Below are 22,400 nucleotides of genomic sequence, written 5' to 3'. Positions count from 1 at the left end.
CTAAGCCCCAGTTTAATCGTGAATAAAATTAGGGCAATAAAACAAACCTCAAATTGTTAGTGAGTCAGTAATGAATTGTACCCCAAACTTGCAAGTTGGAACCATTAAGGAAAACTATACAAAGGGTCCATAGGCCCTCTCCATATTATCTCTTACAACTACATGGGAATCTACATTATATCTCAAAATAAAAAGTCTAATTTTTTAAAGAGGCTATTGAGGTTAAATGAGCTCACTGTCTCAAATAAGGAACACAAAGCACAAATAGGACAATGCCCAGCACATGAGATACACTCAGTTAACATTCCCACTCAACCCATTGTTCCCTCCAACTTCAGAGCAAGAGGATGGGTCCTCGTGGCAAGAGGCCACTGTACCTGAAGCTAACAAAACTAATGGTGCCCACTTCCAAGAGCTCCTGTCATCACCCTTGTTCTAATTTTCTATTAGTAATTTTTTTCTTTTTATTAAATAGAAACTCCCAATTGCATAGCCTTCACCTGACTAGACATCATGATGGCAGCCCTTCAAAACCTGACCACAGAGATCATGATGGCAGCCCTTCTTGGTGAAACAATAAAATGAAAAGCCATTTCCACAAGACCTCTGTGTAAATCTACTAGGGAACTTAATCCTGGACTGAGGAAGAGGACTGGGGAGGAGGGGGCAATCAGGTGCACAGAAAACTATGGGCCACCTGTCCCACGATGGACTTTAGACTCAACCCTCACCCTCCAGGAAATTCAAAATACACACCGACAGATTGCTATGGACAAGATTTTTTTTTTTTAAACAAATCCCTGAATCCCTAGCAGGTCTTATTTCTACCGAAACACCAATGGATTATGTGTATAATGTTTCACAAAAGCCCTAAAATATTATCACGCCAACTTGACACATCAAGAAAAACTGAGGTAGAGAAGTTTATCACATTGTACATGATTAGAGAGAGGCCACGTCAGACACCGTATTTAAATCCAAGCCACTGCTCCAGTGCTCACACTAGAAAGTGTGACATACTGCACCTTTCCTGCCCTCTCCCTGCAATAAATCTCTGAAGAGTCTTTTCTGTGCCACCTGGAATCACAATCACATCAATTTTCCACAAAGTGCTTTGTCACTCCTTGGAGGCTGTATCAAAATCTAAAGGGTTGGGATTGGAGGAGTGATTTGCATTTTCTGTTTCTCAAAGGAAACATGGCTTTAAAAGAAACTGAAAAGCACATATCTAGTCTAAGACCTCATTGTGCAGAGAAAAAAATGGAGGCTCAGAAGAGATGAGGAAAGGTCCTTATTAATAAATATATCCTCAGCGCAGCACCAAGCCAGCCCTGGGCACTGCTGGGGGAGGATCTGGGAGACCCAGGAGAATGAGTGTTAGAAAAAGGAAAGAGAATAAGCATAAAAGGCCCTGTCTCTACACCACCATACCATGGAATTCCACCAAATTACCAAGTAAGGGTGCAGCCAATATTAAGGTGGGCTAAGCAGGTTATAGAAACCTGGAAGTCTCAACCATATTGGAAATTCCAACATTTACTATGTTTTTTTCCCAGTTCAAGCATCAACTCAGTGGGAACTCTGTACCAGGGACTACACGAGTCCTGGAGTTCTCCCAAATACAGACCTATATTACCACGTGTACAAACCACATAAAGGCCACCAGAAGAAAAGCACCCACAGATGGAATTACTGAAACTGAAAGCAGCCAACCAGCATATATTACTAAGAAAAATGATGCTCCTAGAAATGGACTCATGGACATAGAAAGCCAACTGTGTTTAGCAGGCAGGAAAGGGGGGATTAACAGATACACGTTAATAAATATAAAATAAATGACAAGGACCTACTATATAGCACAGGGAACTATATTCAATTTCTTGTAATGAGTTGTACTAAAAACAATCTAAAACATATTTATACACATATGCATATGTTTATAACTGAATCTCTGCTGTACACCTGAAACTAACATTGTAAATTGACTACACTTCAATAAAAATTAATTTAAAAAAATAAGTAAAAATAAAAGCAACGCCATTAAGAAAAAATAAAAGAACACTCTAATCCCCTTAGCTGTAGCTGCTGAAGAATTTTGGTTGCAAGCACCAAGTCCACTAGATCACTCCAGCACTGGCTGTCACTCTTTCTGACCATCAGAGAGTCACTTGGCTTCACTGAGGTTAATTTTCTCTTCTGTGAAAGGCTACAGTTGCAACTAATGATGTATAGAATCTCATCATTCACAAGCCCAACAATTAGTGAGGACTTCCCATGGGCCAGGCTCTGGAGAGATGAAAATATAGGGTCCCAGTTATATTCATGGGTAGAAGAAGTTTATGCCATAAAGACATTAATTCTTCCTATTTTGATAGACAGATTCATTGCAATTCTGATTAGAATTCCTACCAGATTTTTCATGGAATGTAACAAGTTAATTTATGGTCAAGAATAGGCAAGAAACTTCTTTAGAACCACCACTGGGGAGGGGTGGATTGGTCATTCATTTCCACTGGTCTTTCTGATGTGATGAAAATGTTCTGGAATAATAATTGTTGCACAAGTGTAAATATGCTAAAAGCTGCTGAATTGTACCATTTAAATGGGTGGACTTCATGGTGTGTGAACAATATCACAATAAAGCTGTTATATGAAAAAATATTTCTTGACAATTATTTTTCCCTCTATACTACTTAGTCTGCCCCACAATTTAAGAAAAACAAAAAACCAAAACAAACCAAACTGTGCCAGGAGCTCTTTAGGACTGCAATGTCCCTGGGTCTCCAACGCCTCTGGTGGTGCTGTTCCTGTTAACACACCAAGCTGGGCTGGGCTAGTTAGGGAATGTAACTGTCTTTTTAAAATCGATGGTCACACGTTTCACCCTGGGAGAGGGAAGGAAGGAGGATGACACAGCCTTATGCCTTCAGCTCATTTTTAACTGAACCAAGCCCTGCTATCAACACTGTAATCCCTCTCACTATAAAAACACATGACACCAACAAGCATCGCCATCATAACACCTGAAAGTGTTCAAGGTACTTACCTGGGGCAGAAACACTGAGGGAGGAGACAGAAGCTCGCTTGGCACTGAGGATCCCTTTTCCCAACTCCACCAGCAGCTGGGCTTTACAGCCGGAGGCTCTCAGCCCAGGGAGCAGCGCAGACGCCACTGAGCTGTTCCTCAGGGAGCGGGAAAGGAAGACCAGGGCAGCCCCGGAGTCGCGGGGCAGGGAAATGGGTGGAAACGCGGGCTGCAGCCCCGCTCGGTGGCCATCCACAGCCCCAGCCCCAGCTGCCCCGTCCGGGTCCGCAGACCCCGCCCGCCTGGGACGCAGCCCGCCCAGTTGTGGGGACGGGCCGGTGGCCGAGGAGAGGAAGCCCGGGAGGAGAGGACTCGCGGGCGAGAGAGGGGAAGGGGACGCCAGCAGCGGACTGAGTGGAGGCCGGCTGGGTGAGAGGCGGCAGGTGCACACCTGGCCCCGGGAAGCTGTGGCACTGGGGCACTGGGGCAGGTGGCGCGAGCAGAGGGGTCTGGCCCGAGCAATTCAGCTGAACACAGGCTGACTCGCGCCCTCGTGGTCTGTGACACGCGGACCGCCCTCCCGCAGCCACCTGACCCCTTTCCCGGGAGACCCCACATTGCACTTCCACAGCCAGAGGCACCGGCCCCAGGCAGGAGCTAAAGGCCTGCCGGGCGACAGAGCTGAGAAGCCTTTGGGGCTAATCCCCGGCTCGGAGCTGGAGCTTCCAACCCGCGGTCCAGCTGACACCGACCGCCCATGCGCAGGAGGGCCAGCAATCCGCTCTGGGTTCTGCGAGAGAAGGTGGGGCAGTGAGGGAGGGAAAAGATGGGAGGGGGAGGAGAGGAGGGAAAAAGTGGAGGGAGACAGATGGACAGGAAGAGCAGAGAGAAGGGAGGGATCTGGAAAGGGTAAGGTCCTAGCGGGGATGGAGAGAAAAAGCTTTACCTCTGGTGGCACCCTGAAGAAGGCGGCAGTCCTGCCTCTGTACCATTCTGTAACACTTCAAGGCCCGCAGCTCAAGTTTTACCTCCCTGATCCAGCCCTCCATCCGATGCTGCTGCAGAACCCCTACGGGTATCACACCTGTTGCCCCCACGCGGAGCAGGGTTTTCTGTTGGTCTGGGAACCAAGCACCCGCAGGTGTTGTCGCTCAGAACTACCTTGGGAAGAGTACATATTCCCCTTTTACACGCTGGGAAACAGGCAGGCACGATCTTTGCCTTAGCTCCACTGTCCCAGGTGTTGGGCTGGCAGGGAGCGGGGTGGTTCAAGATCAGAGCCCCAGACAGAGCAGACTGCCTGAGTGTTGGTGCATAGTCCCCATCCGTCCTGGGTAAACCACACCCCACCCTAGTGGAACCATCAAGGGCTCACAGTAGTTCCCTGGGTGTGGGAGAGCTGTCCTCATGTGAAGGAAAAGCCCAGCTGGGCTAACAAGCTAAGTCACAAATCTAAGTGTGATAAGTGTCGGTTTACTGATCTAAATTCTGCTGGGCTAACTCGTAAATCTGAAGTTTAGTGTCAGTTTACTGGGCTAACAAGCTAAGTCGTAAATCGAAGCTCAACAAGTGTCTATTACAAGTTGACAAGCACCAGTGTGCGGATTCCTTGCTTTTTGTTGCTTGAGCCTTATTGGCTAATACACCCTTACTTGTAATTAACCCTTTAAAACTTCATGTGTATGTCTTGGAGGTGGGTGCTCAGAACTTCGGAGCAGAAGCCCCTTTGAGCCCGCCGGCATAATAAATCTGAGTACGCCAACACTCCGAGTGGTGATTGTTCCTTGGCTGGCCTGTTGTTTCCATAACACTCAGTTCCAGTGCCCAGCTTGCTAGGTATATAGGAGTGCTACCAAATCCAAATTCATTCTCTTCAGTGCAGGACAGGCCAATAAGTTGGGAGACCAGGTGTTGGGGCATGGAATAGCAAGTTTCTGTAGACCTAGATGGCAAACTAATGTCCTGGAAAACCATCTCCCCAAGTCAGAATTCAGGCTCTTTTCCTACGTGCTTGGTTGTTGCAATCTTCTTGGTGTAGGAATTCCTTCTTGTTAGAATCCTTTGTTCTTGCAGCTATCTGCCTGGGTCAAATCTCTGTAAACCTCTAACAAAACAAACGTTATTTTCTATTCTGCAATTTCTTATCTTTTTATGAATGAAAATGTGTTAAATATACTTAAAGATCAGAGCCTTCAGAATAGGTTCTCCTGTATATTTCAGGCTCTAAGCAACATTGTTTTACAAGCAAGATGAAGCCTAGGAGACAGAGCATAGGGTTAAAGTCAAAGGAAAAGATCTAATATGGAGTCAGATTTGTTCTGTTCTATTACCCAGGCAGAAGCCACTTGAGGATTTAAATCACATTAAGTTAAAAATAACTAAAACTTTAAAGGAATTTACATACATAGGTGGGAATGTGCATAGCATATCTGGAAAAGCACCCAAAGGATAGTAAACAGTGGCATCTCCAGGGAGGGCTGGAAGAACAGAGGATGAGGGAAAACTTCTTTCACTTGTGTATTTTTGTGCTCTGTTTGAATTTTTTTTAACCATTTGCATGTATTTCTTTTTCAGTTAAAAAAATGTGTAATGGAGCAAAGGAGTAACTAGCTCAGCAAATACAGCAGCCATGGAATCACTGAGTCATCACTTTTGATTTAAGCCAGGAAGCATTTATTGACTCTCACCTATGTGCCCAGTGCTGTTTTAAGACTTCTTTTATTATTATTATTATTATTATTATTATTATTATTATTATTATTATTATTATTATTACTATTATTACTATTATTATTTTTATTATTACTATTTTTATTATTATTATTATTTTATGAAATAATAACAAGGTATCCCTCACCCCTGCCCATGGCTGGTGGAAAACCAACTGAGTTTTTATTGAGTTGTTTTCCAAGGAGTAGAGATGAGTTATAAACTGAACACATCTTCAGGGCAAAACAGTCGGAGTGGTTTTCCAGCAGGCCAGACAGCTATGAAGGGTTTTCAATAGAGGCCCCCAGAGGCTGAGAGAGAAATCCTCGAGGACCCTACAAAAAGCTGCCCAAACTGTCTTCTCCATGGCAATACTGAAATAGGAAAGAACAAATCTGACTCCATATTAGATCTGTTCCTTTGACTTTAACAAAGCCAAGTTAATACTCTCCGGTCTTTTCATGGGTTATGATGTCACAGAGGAGATGGACAGGTCAACAAGGAACCACTCTGCCGTGATCACGGAGACGGGGAGCGGGATGGGCGGCAACATGTGTGACGCAGCTGTAGCCGTGCCCGCGTTTCTAGGCAGGTACCCAAAGTCGCCTCGACAAGATGTCAAACACTTGTGCCCACGTCCTCATCACCTGACATGTATTAAAGAGAAATGGAAATGTATAAAAGGCCAATACCCTTGGTGGGTACACCGTCCAAAGAGCAAAGTCACAGTTTGACAACTGGCCATCTCGGTTCCCTGGGCTTCATTCTTGGAGAACCTTAAAAACCACTCCTCTGTCCTTAAGAAGTGCTGCATATTTGTCCTATCTTTGGCTCAGGGATGGAGCACGTTCAAGTGAACTTTAATGTCTGCACAGATTTGACTGTCTTTCTCCAGGTTCACTTGTCCATTCTAAAGAGGCCTGAGCTAAGTCCATCCTCCATAAGTTCTATTCCCTCCAGTGAAAACTCATCGAGCCTGCAATTAAAAGCCAACTGAACAAGACTCTCCTCAGCTAAAAAGTTCACCCACTCTTCACTGATTTCTTAATCTCCTTTCCTAGCTAATTGCAACAGACTAACAACTCCCTCCACCAAGCTCCCCAACTATGTCAGTTTGTCTCCCCAAACAGAAAGTGAGGTCCATAAAAGAGGTGACTCCATAGTCACCTCTGAATTCCTAGCATACAGTAATGTTAAGAAGTAGAACTATGATTATGGCTTCTTTCCTTTAAAACCTTTCTGGTTATTTGATTGAGACCTTGGAAGACAGGTGTTTGCAGTCAAGTATCTTGATCCTCAAGACTCTGGAGGCCTTTTTCGGAATGGCTGCTCACTGATTCATTCAAACCACAGCTTCTCATTCCAGGAGTAGCTGTGATTCTCTGCCAGGAGTTTGTGGTTACTCTCATGCCAGAAGAGCTTTAAACTATATCCTTACATTGGATTTGTTATTTTTCCCCTCTTCCAAAAAATTGACTTTCCTTACTGTCTTACCTTGAGGAATTTTTTTTCATAGTTAACCCTTTTGTAAACCATGCTTCTCGGGATGGGCTTGGCCTTACATATGATCAGTCATCCAACTCCCAGTGTGAGAGGACTCGGGTTCACCTCCTACCCTCCTGTCAAGGCAACTGAAACTCAGTACAGGAGCCAACAGGCACCCCAGGGCTTCTAAGGCTCGTGTATCACCCAGAATCCCTGCTTTCTGGTTTGTCTTGGCTTCTGAGGATTTCCCCTCACTTTCTTCACAATTAGCTGTGCAGCTTGAAAGATGAAGAAAGAAGGTTTTATTTCTTGATCAGCATTTTAAGAAACTTGTGTAATGAAGGTTTTCACGAGTTTCTAGAACCCTCCGTTGCCGAGACAGAAAACACACTAGATATTTTCTAAGTTTAGCTATCATGTGTATTTTTTCTTTTCTTTTGTTTTCTTAACTGCAAATAGACATTTTTTAATTAAAAAAAATAAGGCCCCAAATAGGATAGAGACTTCAAGGGGCATACAAAATTAAAGGGCAAAGACAGAAAAATGATAAATACTCTACAAGGTTAATATAATACTTACACTATGGATCAGATCAGCAATTCTCAGTAACAGCTAATTGAAATATGCCCATGAGGTAAAACGTCTCTCCTGTCAGGAGATGGCTAACAGAAAATAGAATTAAAAAAACAAACTAAAATTCTAAGTCTGGGGAGGTACAGAATTCTACCAGCTAAATGTGTCTTCTTCTGGAAAAGAGGGAGGCTCACCAGCTCTTTACTGTGGAGCCTGAGCCCAGGGGATGGCGGTGAAGTGAGCTCTGTAAGTACCCAATAGCAAACTTGTGATGAATAAAGAGATGTGAGCTTTGATGACAGAGATGATAATACTATTCACTTGTCCTGTAAAGTATGTCTTCACGTTCAATGATCAATACCTCGGCGTCCTCAGGGATTAAGATTATAGGAAAATTCACAGCCCGGGCCCAGACCTCCTCTTTGAGCTCATGACAATGCACTTAGATGTCTCAAAGGCAACTCGAGCTCCACCTGCAAAGAGCTGACTTCACGGTGCTCCTCCCATAGCCGTCCTACCCAGGGCCCCTGGTCGGGGGGCAAGGTCTCCCTGCCTCTCCCAGCTCAGGCCCATCACTCACAGATGTGACTGGACCCCACCTTCAGGGCCCAGATTTCCTCAGTCACCGAGTCCCACCACCCACACCTGACCTACCATGTACTCACTGGCACTCACTCAGTACTGACTGTGTGCTGGGGACCACGCTGCACACTGTGCACACGTTATCTCACTGGATCGCCACAGCAGTCCTGGGAGGTCGGTACATCACTTCTTCAATTGATTAGATAAATTGTTTACTTCCTTGAGTGCATCATCCAAAGTGACACAGCTACTCAGCCACAAAACTGGGACTGAAAACCACTTGAAAATTCTACACTCCTACACCTGGCAGCCACCCTAATCTGACTCATCACATCACCTCCTGCAGAGCCTTCTAAATGTTTCTAAGCATTCTACAAGACAAAAGTGATCTACGAGAGCACCCCACTCCCCTACTTAAGATCTGTCAATGACGGTCCACTGCCCTTAGGAGAAAGCCCCACCAGGCCTGAGCACAGCCCAATGGCCCGGCATCCGCGTTCCCTGCGCGGCCTCGCCGCCTCACCCACCACACAGATCTACACGTGCCGTGTCCAGGACAGGGATGCTGACTCCGTACAATCCGGGGCTCGTCTCACTCAAACAATGATCACCTTCTTCAGTGTTCACCCTCTTCACTGCTGACGGTCAGAAAAATATTTTCTCAGGATGAATCAATATCTTTTTCCTTACAACTTCCTGTCATTGATAATGAGCTCCATCCAAAATACAGAAGACCTAATTCTCAGTCTCCTTATCTGTAAAGTGAGAATAACAAGGAAATATATGAAGTTTTAAGTGAAATAATATACATGTGAGGCTGAGGGACAATTCCCAACATACAGTAAGCACTCAATATGTGCTTACTTAATATTAATAGGAATATATTGCATTCCAGCAACCTTAACTCAATGTTTTATGGCTTTGTCCAACAGACTACAGACAAACATTTGGACGAACACCTTTGAGCAGATCAGCCCAAGCGTGCTGGGAGAGGTAAGCACTGACTCCAGTTACAGCTGCAGCCAACCAGCACTACGGGGCTGGGGCAGTTTGCTCAAACTCTTACATGTTGCTTGAGAATTTAGTTGTCATTAATGAATAAAGACAGGTGTTCTTTAGTCAAAATTCCTGAAACATATATCTTCAAAGATTGATGCAAATTTGATTTCAAGTACAACACTCTCACTAGAAATTATTTGAAAATGATAGTCTTAGCTCCTCTGCACATCAAAAGGGCATGATCTTAATGTATCTGACTACACCAAAAGTGTTGTTTAAAGGAATTTAAGATGAAGCCATCCTAAATAAGCTCTCAGTATCATCTTCACAAAGCCCCACCCAAGGGTCTCATTTCTCACTTCCACATAGGTGTTCAGGTAGCTTAACCTGGGTCTTGGTTTCTTATAACACGGGGGTGGGAAGAGTTGTGGATAGATTTATGTAGCAAATATAAACCTAGAGTATTTGCTGTGTAGAAATCCTAGAAATAAACAAATTAATATATAGTCCTACCCTCAAGAAGCTCAGCCTTTCCATTTACAACAGCATTAAAAATAAAATGAGAGATACATTTAACAAAAATTTACAAGATTTGTACATTGAATATTTTGATGTATCATCAAAGTAATACTTAAAAGATCTACATATATGGAACACATCCCATGTTCATGGAATGGTAGACAATATTGTTAAAAATGCTAAGACTCCCCAAAGTGAGTTACATATTCAGTGGAATCCTTATCAATATTCCAGCTGACTTCTTTGCAAAAATTGAAAAAGTGATCCCAAAATTCATATGGAAGTGCAAGGGGCCCAGGTCAGCCAAAACAATCTTGAAAAAGCAGAGAAAAGTTGGAGGACTCACTTTAAAGGGTACTAAAGCTATAGTACTAAGTCAGAATGGTACTGGCATAAGTTTGGGTAAATAAATCTATGAGACATAATAAAAACCCAGGGGGAAAAACTTACATTTACAGTCAGTTTTCCACAAGGGTGTCAACAACACTCCATTGAAAGAATAGTCTATTCAACAAATGGTGCAGGGAGTGCTGAGTATCTGCAGGCAAAAGAATGAATCTGGAATCTGGACCCCCATATTTTAAATAAATAAAAATTAATTCAAAATTGATCACAGACAGAAACGTAAAAACTAAACCTATAAACTTTCTAAAAGAAGACACAGTATAAATCTTTGTGGTCCTAGGATAGGCTTTGGTTTCCTAGATACAATAAGAAGAGCACAAGTGATAGAAGAAAAAAGCAGATAAACTGGACTTCATGAAAGTTAAAACCTTTTTGTTACAAATTACATCATCAAGAAAGTGAAATGACAGGGGAAGGGGGTATATCAAGTGACAGAGTGCATGCTTAGCAAGAAAAATAAAATAAATCAGTACATCTAATTACCTCCCCTGTAAAGAAATTGTTTTAATGCTTAAAAAAACTAAAGTGAAAGGACAATCTGCAGAATAGGAGAAAAATTTTGCAAAGCATGTATCTAAGAAGAGACTAGTATTCAGGATATATAAAAAATGCTTACAACTGAACAATACAAAGAAAATCGACCCAATGTTTAAATTTGCCAAGGATTTAAATAAATACACAAATGGCCGATAAGCACATGAAAAGAAGCTCAGCATCACTAGCCAAATCAAAATCAAAATGAGTTCTCATTTTACACCCACTAGGACGGTTTTAATCAAAACATGGACAATAACAAGTGTCGTTGAGGAGGCAGAGATACCTCATTTGCGGCCAGTGGAAAGGGACAATGGTGCAGCTTCTTTGGAGAAGTCTGGTGTTTCCTCAAAAGGTTAGAGTTATATGGCTCAGCAATTCCACTCCTACATGTAGAGTCATCCCTCAGTATCCTCGGGGGGTTGGTTTCAGGAACCCCCCACCCTGGATACCATAATCCAAGGATGTTCGAGTCCCTTTACAATCAGCCATCTGGATCCATGAGGTGGAAATTACAGATATGGCGGGCCAACTCTACAGCCAACAGAATGAAAACATATTCTCACAAAAACTTGCACATCAATATTCATGGCAGTATCATTCAGAGTAGACAAAGGTTACAAACAATATCCATCCATCAATGAACGGATAAACAAAATTACCAAGAATAGGCCCACAAACTTTTGGTCATTGAATCTTTGACAAAGGAGGTGAGAACATACAATGGATTAAAGACAGCCTCTTCAGCAAATTGTGTAGGGATAACTGGACAGCTGCATGTAAATGAATGAAGTTAGACTACTCCCTCACAGCATACACAAAAATAAATTCAAAATGGCTTAAAGACTTAAACACGTAGACAAGACACTATAAACGTCTTAGAAGAAAACATAGGCAAAATATCTGACATACATCTCAGCAATGTTCTCCTAGAGCAGCCTACTCAAGCAATAGAAATACAAGCAAAAATATACAAGTGGGATGTAATTAAACTTACAAGGTTTTGCACAGCAAAGGAAACAGTAAGCAAAACTAAAAGACAACCTATGGAATGGGAGAAAATAGTTGCAATAAATGAGACTGACAAGGGCTTAATTCCCAGAATATATAACACCTTTTACACTTGATAAGAAAGAAAAACAAACAATTCAATTCAAAAATGGGCAGAAGGCCTAAAGAAGCTTTTCTCCAATGAAGACATACAAATGGCCAATAGGCACATGAAAAAATGCTCAATATCTTTATCAGAGAAATGCAAATCAAAACTGCAATCAAATATCACATCTCACCAGTCAGAATAGGCATCATTCAGAAGTTCACAAACAATAAATGCTGGAGAGGCTGTGGAGAATAGGGAACTCTCCTACACTGTGGTTGCAGTTTGGTGGAGCCATTGTGGAAAACAGTACAGAGGTTCCTCAAAAGACAAAACATTGACCTCCCATATGACCCAGCAATCCCACTCCTGGGCATATATCCAGAAGGAATCGTAATTCAAAAAGATACCTACACCCCAATATTCAGAGCAGCACTATTTACAATAGCAAGACATGGAAACAACCTAAATGTCCACTGACAGATGACTGGATAAAGAGGTTGTAGTATATTTGTACAATAGACTACTATTCAGCCATAAAAAAATAATAAAATAATGCCATTTGTAGAAACATGAATGGACGTGGAGAATGTCATTCTAAGTGAAGTAAGCCAGAAAGAGAAAGAAAAATACCATATGAGATCGCTCACATGTGGAATCTAAAAAAACAAACAAACAAAAAGATAAACTTATCTACAGAACAGAAACAGACACAAAGACATAGAAACCAAACTATGGTTACCAGAGGGGAGAGGGTGTGGGAAGAAATAAATTGGGAGTTCAAGATTTGCAGATACTGAGTATGTATAGAGTAAACAGCAAGTTTATACTGTATAGCACAGGAGAATATATTTAATAACTTATAGTAACTTATGTTGAAAAAGAATATGAAAATGAATACATGTATGTTCCTATATAAATGAAGTGTTGTGCTGTACACAAGAAACTGATGCAAAATTATAAACTGACGCAACATTATAAACTGACTAGAATTCAATGAAAATATTTTTAAATAGAGAAAAAACGAAAAAAAAAAAGAAAAAGGATATTATAAAACCAAAAGAATAAAGTACTGACTGAGGCTACAACATGGATGAACCTTGAAAGTTTATACTAAAATAAGCCAGACACAAAAGGGCAAACAGTGCCCTTTTAGGTGAACTGTATCTAAGCCTTTATTGTACTATTCCAGTAAATTTTCTGGAAGTTTGAACTCTCAAAATCAAAATAAAATGTATTATTCATTAAAAACCTAAAATGATTCCTCACAGGAGGGCTTTAATTATTAAATGCAGAAATGCATGTAAAGCTCCTGGAACAACACTTTGCACGTCCACACACAGTCACTGCTGTCACTGCCACTCAGAGGGTGGTGCCAGCGCTGATGAGGGCTGCCTCCAGGTGCTCCCCTGCAGAAAGGAGTGAGGGCCTGGGCTCTGACAGGAAGGGTGACCGGGAACATGGGTTAGACAGAGCCACGCCCCAGACTTTGTATTACCCAACTTTCTTATACAAACTGCTCCATGTAACATAAACACGCTACAGGGATGTATCTTACGACACAGGGAATATAGCCAATGTTTTACAATAACTATAAATGGAGCATAACAATAAAAATTGTGCAACTATTGTACACCTGAAACTTATATCATATTGTAAATCAGCTATAATTTTATAAAATGTTAAAAAATAATTTTAAAATGTTATCACTTCAGTATTCAATTCGGTTTTTAAGTAACTAATAAACAGCTTAGAATGTATAAAACATTTAAGTGTGATAAGTTTGTTTACATATTTATTTACTTTCAGCCTCCTGCTAAAAGAGAAATTAAACAATTTTTAACACAGCTTAACAACCATAACAACAAAAAGACAAAAGTTAGAGTGAAGAGAAAATGGAGATTCAATACTTAAATGAAACCAGGGGGAAGAAAACTCATAAAAACGAATGCCATGAAGTCAGGGTAAGTGTTAAAGGCCAACTAGAAATTCAGCCGTAAGATTCTTGGCAGCTAAAACAAAAAGTAAAAGATGATGGGGCGGGTGGTAGAGCTCAGTGGTAGAGCATGTTCTTAGCGTGCACGGGGTCCCGGGTTCAACCGCCAGGGCCTCCTCTAACAGATAAATACACCTAATTACCTACCCCCCCAAAAGAGCCCCAATGAAAAGAAAAAGAGAAATTTCTTTCCTAAGAAAACCTGATGTTAAATTTAGATTAAATACTTGAAAAAAAAAAAAAGAAAGAAAAATAGAAAAAGATGAGTGACACAAGCGATAATGCCCGTGAGATAAATCTGCGGTGGCTGCTGGCACGTCCCCATGTCCCACGTGGGAAAATCTGAAACATCCTTCTCACCACTCAGAGTCATCCTCAGCCCACCACACCCCTCTCCCTGTTAAATGCAGGAGCACAGGCAGGGCCCGGCCTTTGCTCTCTCTGTGTCAACACAGTGAGACAGGATGGAAGGGGCCAGAGCACAGCCATTCAATGAAGGCCACAGCAATTAACATCAAAATGGTGAAGGATTCAAACCCCAGTAGGCCTTGAGGCTCAGGATGAAGAGATTTTACTTCTAGCAGATCTTGAGCTTCATTATACACCCGTTGTAATAGTAACATGGTGAATAACACGCCCCAAGGCACCATGGCCATCCCAAGGCTAGCCACAAAAGGTCAAAGGGTGGGAAATGGCCAACTCCCTGGGAATCCCAGCCCCTTGCCCTTAGGCTGCTCCTTCTAATTATTAGCATATAAAACAACCAAGCCCATGAAAACCAGCAACACAGCGCCACCTCGCGGTCATCACTCTCTCTCCCTCTTCGGAGAAGGCCCACACTTTGTCTGTGGAGTGTGTACCTACTTTTAATCTGAGCACCCAACCCCCACACCTCGTGGAATTTCTCCTGCCTTTCAATGTGTCTCTGTGAATAAATCTACCTTTACTCAACAGTTGCTTTTGAAACCTTTCCTGCATGAAGCCAAGGACCCACGTCTGGTGGGGCACATTCCAGGGGCTCAACCAAAGCCTGGGACACAGCCCTTCCCATGCCCCACATATGTTTTCTTGTATCAACAGGACTGGGATGTGAAGGGAGCTCTGAGGCCCCAGCTAAGGGACAGAAGTAGCCCCCAGGACCAAAATGGCGGGCAGCCCCTCCCCCAGCAGGGGCCCTGAGGTCAGCCCGGTTCTCTGTGGTTCTCTGTTGTGCTGACTCCCCAGCCAGAGAGCGTTCTCCTAGGCCTGTCCCCACAAAACCCTTATCTCCAAAATGCAAGCACATCATGTCACAGTCCTCTTATTCAACCAGGAAATTTTCAGCCCACTTTTTCCTTCCCTAGTAAAGAATCTATCTGTCCTCCCTCCCATCCCACCACTTCTTTTTTGTGAGAACTCTGTACTCCCCATTCACCATCCTGAACGCAGGTGCCTTGCTGGCTGGGACCGAGATATTTCAGTCTCACACAGCCTGCATCCTTTCACTTTCCCCTTTCTACCTTAAAAAGCCTTTCCTGAGTCTCCCACCCCTCTGATTCTGAACTTCACAAAGTGCTGAGGTTGCATGCAGTCACTGTGTGCATACCTCCCAGGTTTTGACTAGGTTTCCTTCACAAGATCTTCATTAAGGAGCTTCATCAAGAAGTTTAAAGAGTCTTTTCTTACATCGGAGTGGAGGAGCCTGCATAAAATTTAAATGGCCTTGAAGAGAGAGTAAACCAGGGACAGAGAGGTCATAGGTCTTAGTCAACAGTGTCACGAGGCAAAATGTTCTTCGAAGGCTCAGAGTGGCTTCTGAACACGGAGTCGGGAGGGAGGAGGTGCCAGGCTGTGAGTGGGATGAGTGACACTGGATACGCTACCCCAGCTGGGGAAGTATTGGATTTTGTTCTAGTTTTCCAAAGAATTTCTTACCACCTTTTCTCTTATTGTCACATACCATTTCCTACGGATTAAGAAAATCAATGTCAGTCATTTGGGCCACTTGGTAGAAGCTACACGATGCCATTCACAGGGCTGGGATGTAACAGCCACACCAGTCTAGGTTGAAAGACCAGTAGGGGTATTTCCAAGGTAATCACGGGCATGCAGCAAACTCCCCAGCTTCAATTACCTCATCTCAAAATTGGGGCCAATAAAACTACCAAGCAAAGTGCGTGATGATTATGGCCGACATCTGTTTACTAGGTAAGTGCCCGTGACAGCTGACACTGGATTAGGAATGAATATGATCAACGAGGCACAGTCAGCCTGGTTACATGCACCCTGCCTTCATGCCTTGGTGCAGGAGCTGAGTTTGTTTAGCTGAAATGAACGCCCCCAGAGCAGCCCTGAAGGGAAAGCTCCCAGCTCTGCACGGCGAGGCGTGTTCCTTTCCTTCTCTGAGCTGATAACAGTTTGCAGTCGTCTGTTTTTACATTTATCCCTTTAGTACCTGCCTCCCCTCCGGAGTTTTTGCTTAAGCAGAACAGGTCCAGGTTTGTGTTGCTGCCTACCGGATATTCTGGGCTGGGAGACAGGCGACTCCACGTCTGGCTCTGGTGCTGAACGGAGAGGGCAGAAATCCCAGGGGCCCATGCTGAACAGAGGCCCCTGCACCCAAAATTATGGTCTGACTTTGGGCAAATTACACCGTCTTCTTTACCCTAAGATTCCTCATCTGTTCATGAAAATAACTGCCCATGGCATGTAGAGTTTCAAGGATTAAAGGAAATCACCAAATTCACAACCTATTCAAGCGGCTACCAGTACGTCCTCAACAGGCACATGCTACCTTTACAGCTGTAACACACGCTAAGCGGGGCGGAAGGACACAGTAAACACTGCTAAGTGCCTGTTAAGTGTTTCATGTGTGTTATAATACTGTTTAAAACTTACAACAAACCCAGGAAGAAACGAATATTATAATGCATATTTCACAGATTCACCAACAGTTTAATGGAGGTTACACTCTAGTCCAAGGTCCTTTGGTGAGGAAATGGCGATTTAAACCTGAATCTGAGCCCAGGCCTGGGCTACACCTCTCTCCAATCCACCTCACCACTTGCCTATGAAATCCACCTGTCCAATACACGTTTGCACAGGTCAGCTCTTAAATGCAAAGTGTGCCACCGTTTGTCAATGTTTGTTAATTACCATAAAGTGCTCTCAGAAACCGCTACAGAAAAGACAGGTTGACCCACATCCCTGCCAACAAAGAAGAGATATTCTGCCTTGCGTTCTCCTGTAATGTGCAGAAACCCTTCCCTACACCACCAAATTCAAATGTATGCTTCCTCCATGTTTATGTTTGCACACGGCTTATTAAAGTAGAAGGTACCTGCAGTAATTCCATCTCGTTTCCTTTGCAAGATTCCAGATTATCCACAATCAGTCTGTGAATGAAAATACTACAATGTGAATTAAAATACTACAACCATGTCAGTAAACAAAGAATGCTGAAACCAAGTCATCAAGGCTGCCGCCACCCCCCAGTGCGGACAGACCTGAAGCCCAGCCTCTACAGCCACTCACAATGCTGCCCTCTGAACAGACTGAGAATAAGAAGACAGGATAATTGCCCTAGATAGCTAGGTGCTTGTCTAAAGAATGAATCCAGTGAGGTCAAATGATACATACAAAGGCACTAAATTTTTTAACTTGAGATGCCTGGATTTCTTTAGATAAAAAGCAATCTTTTATTGTTCCAACTCCCTGGTCTTTGTTGTAAAGCTCCTATATAATCCTAGTTCCTCCCCTACTTCTTGGGAGCAGTCCCTCAGACAGATTTGAAGGCTGTCATCCCGCCTCGAGTCCTCCCGCCTAATAAAGTGTAACTCTAAACTTTCAGGCTACACATTTCTTTCAGTCGACAAGTCCCAGAATAGACACAACTCATCAATTCTGTAATGGAACACACTGGATCAGGAACCAAAAGCGTGTTCTAGTCCAGAAAAACTACGGGTCCCTCTTTCTTTCTGTCATTATACAATCCCACCAGAACTCATTAATTTGCTGTCTGCTCATCTGGCAACCAAACTCAGAGAAGAGTCAACTCAGCAGAGTGCTCTACTCGGGAGAACACCCCGCAGCAGCACTGCAGGCTACCTGCCCTCCCGCACGCTCTGCCGACCCCTAGTGTCCTCCGTGGAGACCAGGCCAACAGAGGTGTTCCCAACAGCTGCAAAGTCCCACAGATTAAATAAAAGCATTATATTTTCTACGATATGTTATGTATATTACCATTTCTGAAAACAGCTTTGCCAGAAGCCCAAATTTTCCACATTAATCTGCATAGGCAATTCCGGCCCCCAAGGGAAAACAAGTCTTATGAACATGCTAAGGCCTCCAAAGTCCTCTCCAGGACCATCAACCAAACTGCCTGCAGGCCTAAAGCTGCAGGCAGCTACATGTCTGTTTTTAAAGCAACCCCTTCCTGCCCTCGGGCGCTACAAAGTCCCTCTATGCCCTCCCATCTCAGGGTAAGAGCAGCCACTGCAGAAACTTGCAGGGCAGCACTGACAGGACTGGACACAGAGGATCAGAGCTAAACTAAGCCTTCTGATGACACGAGCTTGTCACTGTGTCATTTTACAGATGAAGGTATATATAGAGAGGTGGGGTGATCTTGCTCAAAGTCACACAGCTAATAAGTTGCAAAGTCTATAACTCAGCTCCACCCTCTGGCGTGACGCTCCAGCTGGGACACCCACAGGGTTCTCTCGTGCCTGCCTGACCAGTCCTTTACTGTCACTCATAACCCACCACAGTGTCTGACCCTAGCCTGTCTTTTCAGCCTCATCTCCCTCTAGTTTCTCAGGAACAAGGCTGCTCAGGCCACTGTGTGACTTCCGGCTCCCCAAACCCTCAGTGCTCAGGGTGGTCTTGCCTGTGCAACCAGCACCCTGCTCAGAGGCTCTTCCTTCCCTGCAGGAGGACGTTTCCACTCTCCGCAGGGACACCCCCTCTGGGAAGCGCTCTTCTCCCCCTCGGCACGGCAGGTGTCCCAGGCCACATCCCGAGCTGCCCCATTAGGACTGCCTGTGCCCAGGTCTGCTAGTCAGACCAGCAGCCTCAGAGCCAGGGATTATGCCCGGGTCTCCCTGCAAACATACTGCCCGCCTCACAGCCCCCAGCCAGTAGGTCACCTGGAAGTCACAGCAAGTGCCCCACCCAATCCCGAAATCTCTTCATTTGCCAGCACCGCTGATGACTGGTCTCCAAAGTTTGGTCAGTTTCACACAAAACAGCAGCTTCCACTGAAGCTGAGGGTTTTCACTTCTGCTCCCCATCCTTAATGGAAACGTCAAGGGAAACCAAAAGACCTTTTCTCAACCCTTTTCTGATGACACATTCCCACCCACATTACTCACATGCTCAAGAGTTTTGGGTCCACGTGATTTCGTTTCCCTTATGCTAAGTGGCTCAAAACACTGCAGGATTCTTTCTCTTTTGAGAGTATTTGTTTGTACTGAGTTTATTGACTTTAATCTCTTTTTGTCTCTCTCTTAAGTGTCCCTAGCAGTTGCCACTTCTTAGCCCCTTCAGCAGCCTCCCTCCCATCATCTAGTCTAGGAAATCATCTGTGATGAGGGGCCCGGGGGCAGTCACAGAAGATGGAACAAAGGTACAGAGAGGCTACATAATTTGCCCGAGAAGATCAGCTTCAAGCCCCAAAACTGTGTGTCACGTCCCTCTGTTTAACACTTATGCTAAACTAGTTAACTTTTTATAGATTATGGTTATAAACAGATGAGGTATCAAAATACATAGAAGGACACACATCAACTCTAAGATGTTTATTAACTCCACTATTTTGTTTCTATTTATTTTATTTCTATTAAAAAATATTAGGAACCTCTGCAGTGAATATAACAAAATGTTAATGGGTGTTAAATCCAGAATATAGAGGCGTAAGTGTATCATTACTCATAATTATTTGTATGCTCACAAGACAAAATGATTTGAACGTCTCTCTCCCCTCCCCCTACTCGCTACTGGCTCTCACCTGAGCTCCCAGACCACACATATAACAGCCTTTCAATTTATCCACAGCTGAACTCATCAGCGTTCCCCCAAAGCTCCCTCTGCAGCTTTCCCTGCTCAGAGCACAGCAGGACCATCATTTACCTCATTAATCCACCCAGAAACCTGGGCCTTACTCCATCCTACCTTCACAGACATCATTCATCCTTTCCTTTTTACCATCTAAACATGCCTAAAATCTGTTCGTTTTTTCCCGGTGACTGTCCCACTGACTGTCCCACCGCTCAGGTAGAAGCCACCAACACTGCCCACCTGGACTCACGAGTCTCCCAAGTGGCCTTCCAGCTGCTCTCCCCTACTTGACACAAATTGGATTTTGTCACTCCCTTTCTTTTATGACTCTTTTCAAACCTAGTGTTCTTAGAAGAAACTCCAAGTTCTTCACATGGTGAAGGTGTTTGCCATGAAACTGTCAGCTCAGGGAGGGCAGGACCCCCCTCCTCCTTGGCCCTCCTCTTTCCCTAAGCCCCGCCCTCTCCCTCGGCCCCGCCCTCTGGCACAGCGCTGGCTCAGGAGGACCTGCTGAGCTACACCATCCTGTATTCTAACCCTGGTGTTCAATTCTTAGCAAATTGCTTCACTTATCCATACAAATCCAAGGTAGATTAGAAAGATTTTAGATGTTGAGCTAGACTATTGATTTGGGGATTTTGCACTAGCAACCTGCAATTACATGTTCTAATGATTCTGTCTTCTTAAAACAACACCCAGATTTAAGGAGTTATTTGTGGAATGTCTTCGGAGTAAAAGGGACTGTACTTTTACAGACTTTATGTTGTATAACATGAACAACACGGACAGGGTCACAAATGGAACTGCCTCACAAGTGACAGAAGACAGGTGAGAGGCACAAAGCAACAGGTCGCAAAGACGGTAAGAGCAAATTTGTTTTACCAACACCCCCAAAAATGCCTGAAAGAACCAAAAATTCTGAATTTTGAAAGTAAAAGATTATCATATAGTGAAATAAAATAAATAATCCTCTTCATCAGGGTTTCAAAATCTGACTCCAGATTTTTTAGCAGGCCATACTGAATCCTAGCACAGAAAAATCAGATGGACTAGTGGTGAGTAAGTTCCAGGAAAACTGCAGTAATTCCTCCACTTGTGTAAGGACATACACTCACCTGCCGAAGGTGAATGTAGACTGCATTCTGGAGAAATTCGGAAGCTTCCAGGCTCCGCTTCTGGATGCCGAGGACACGGACAGCTTGGAAGCATGCTTCTAACTCAGTCACCGGAATTCTTACACTGCAGGGGGAAAAGGAGGCCCTCAGTCGATAGCAGAGATGTTCCTGTCGTGTATCACAGGCCGTGCCTCAGGGACTCAGTGCCTTGCAGCAGCCCGGCCCCAGGCGAGGACCCGAAGCGTGGCCCACCGAAGCAGGAGGTGCACTGTGCTTGAGAAATCCCATCCCCGATGGGGGCAAGAGGGGCTGGTGGGGTTGAGTGAACCTATAAATGCCCACAGAAATATGCCTGCATTCATTCAAGTGATACAAGCAACAGTAGCAGGCTATTTAACAAAATTTCAATTTTCAGTGGAAATTTTGCCATTCCTTTCCGCTTGTCCCCTGCACTCTGAAACAGGCTTAGGCTCTCTCACACCTGCAGCTCTGAAGCAATAGTTGTGAAGTCATTTTACTTTGCTGCAAGTGTCCTCGCTCCCCGTGTCACTGTGTCTGTCCTCTCTTAACACAGTCGGATATCTTCCTGGATCTCTATCTGAGTTCCTTTCTCCTCCTCCTCAGATCCTGAGATAAAGGACAAGTGAAGACACATGAACAGAAAAGGCACTGTGGACTTGACCGAAATCTACAGTGACCCCTAGGTGAGTGCTGCCCACCCCTTACCTTCGATTCTCAAGGTTCTGCACAGGGTGACATCCAGCCCAGAGAGGTGGCCCAATTAAAAGCTATGTGGCTTGGGCATGTTGACAGGTGCAGGAGCTGGTTCCGGTGCCAGGCCCCTCCCCACGTCTGCTCCCCTCTCCCCCGAAGCCCCGCTGCCAAGCACTCAGGCTCCGTGATCTGATGTCCTTCTCTTCTACTCTACTCCAAACCCTTTTACTTTTCCTTTTTTCCCTAATTATCCCCAGCTGGAGTGATTTTTCAATCGCAGTATCTAAAAAATTTCCTGCAGCCGAAAATGAGGTCTCCAGATATCAATGCCCATATGCTGCCTCCTGAAGAGAGCCGCTGGCTAGGGGACCCTCACCAACACTCACGGGGCATCAGACATGTTCCAGGGTCGGCCACCCCCAACAAGAGTTTGCTGTGACCCCTATGCCCGCACAGCATCCCTGCTCACAAAAGTATAGTTGGCCCACTTATCGGTTATTAAGAAGCAAAAATACAAAATTGCTCATGTTTCTTACTAAAATTATCTATGAAGAGGAAAAGGGAATTGTAATAGAAAAGAACAATTTTGACCCCATGTTAGGTCTGTTCCTT

The 22,400-nt window shown here is 44.1% G+C and overlaps 1 long non-coding RNA gene across 3 annotated transcripts in view; it reads right to left on the bottom strand.

The window, feature by feature from the left end:
- The window catches only part of LOC135320498 (uncharacterized), a 121,921-nt gene that overhangs the window by 59,063 nt on the left and 40,458 nt on the right, over positions 1 to 22,400 (bottom strand). Inside the window, exons 6-7 of one of the 3 annotated variants that reach the window (XR_010379660.1) lie at positions 21,075 to 21,198; positions 7,934 to 9,129 (exon numbers count right to left, since the gene is read on the bottom strand). This is a non-coding gene — a long non-coding RNA (uncharacterized LOC135320498). The other 2 variants (XR_010379658.1, XR_010379662.1) reach the window with 2 other exon arrangements.

The sequence above is a fragment of the Camelus dromedarius genome, unplaced genomic scaffold (genome assembly GCF_036321535.1).
Source record: "Camelus dromedarius isolate mCamDro1 unplaced genomic scaffold, mCamDro1.pat HAP1_SCAFFOLD_117, whole genome shotgun sequence".
NCBI lineage: Eukaryota > Metazoa > Chordata > Mammalia > Artiodactyla > Camelidae > Camelus > Camelus dromedarius.
Note: the sequence above shows the minus strand (reverse complement) of the source record. Positions and strands in the feature narration are given on the sequence as shown.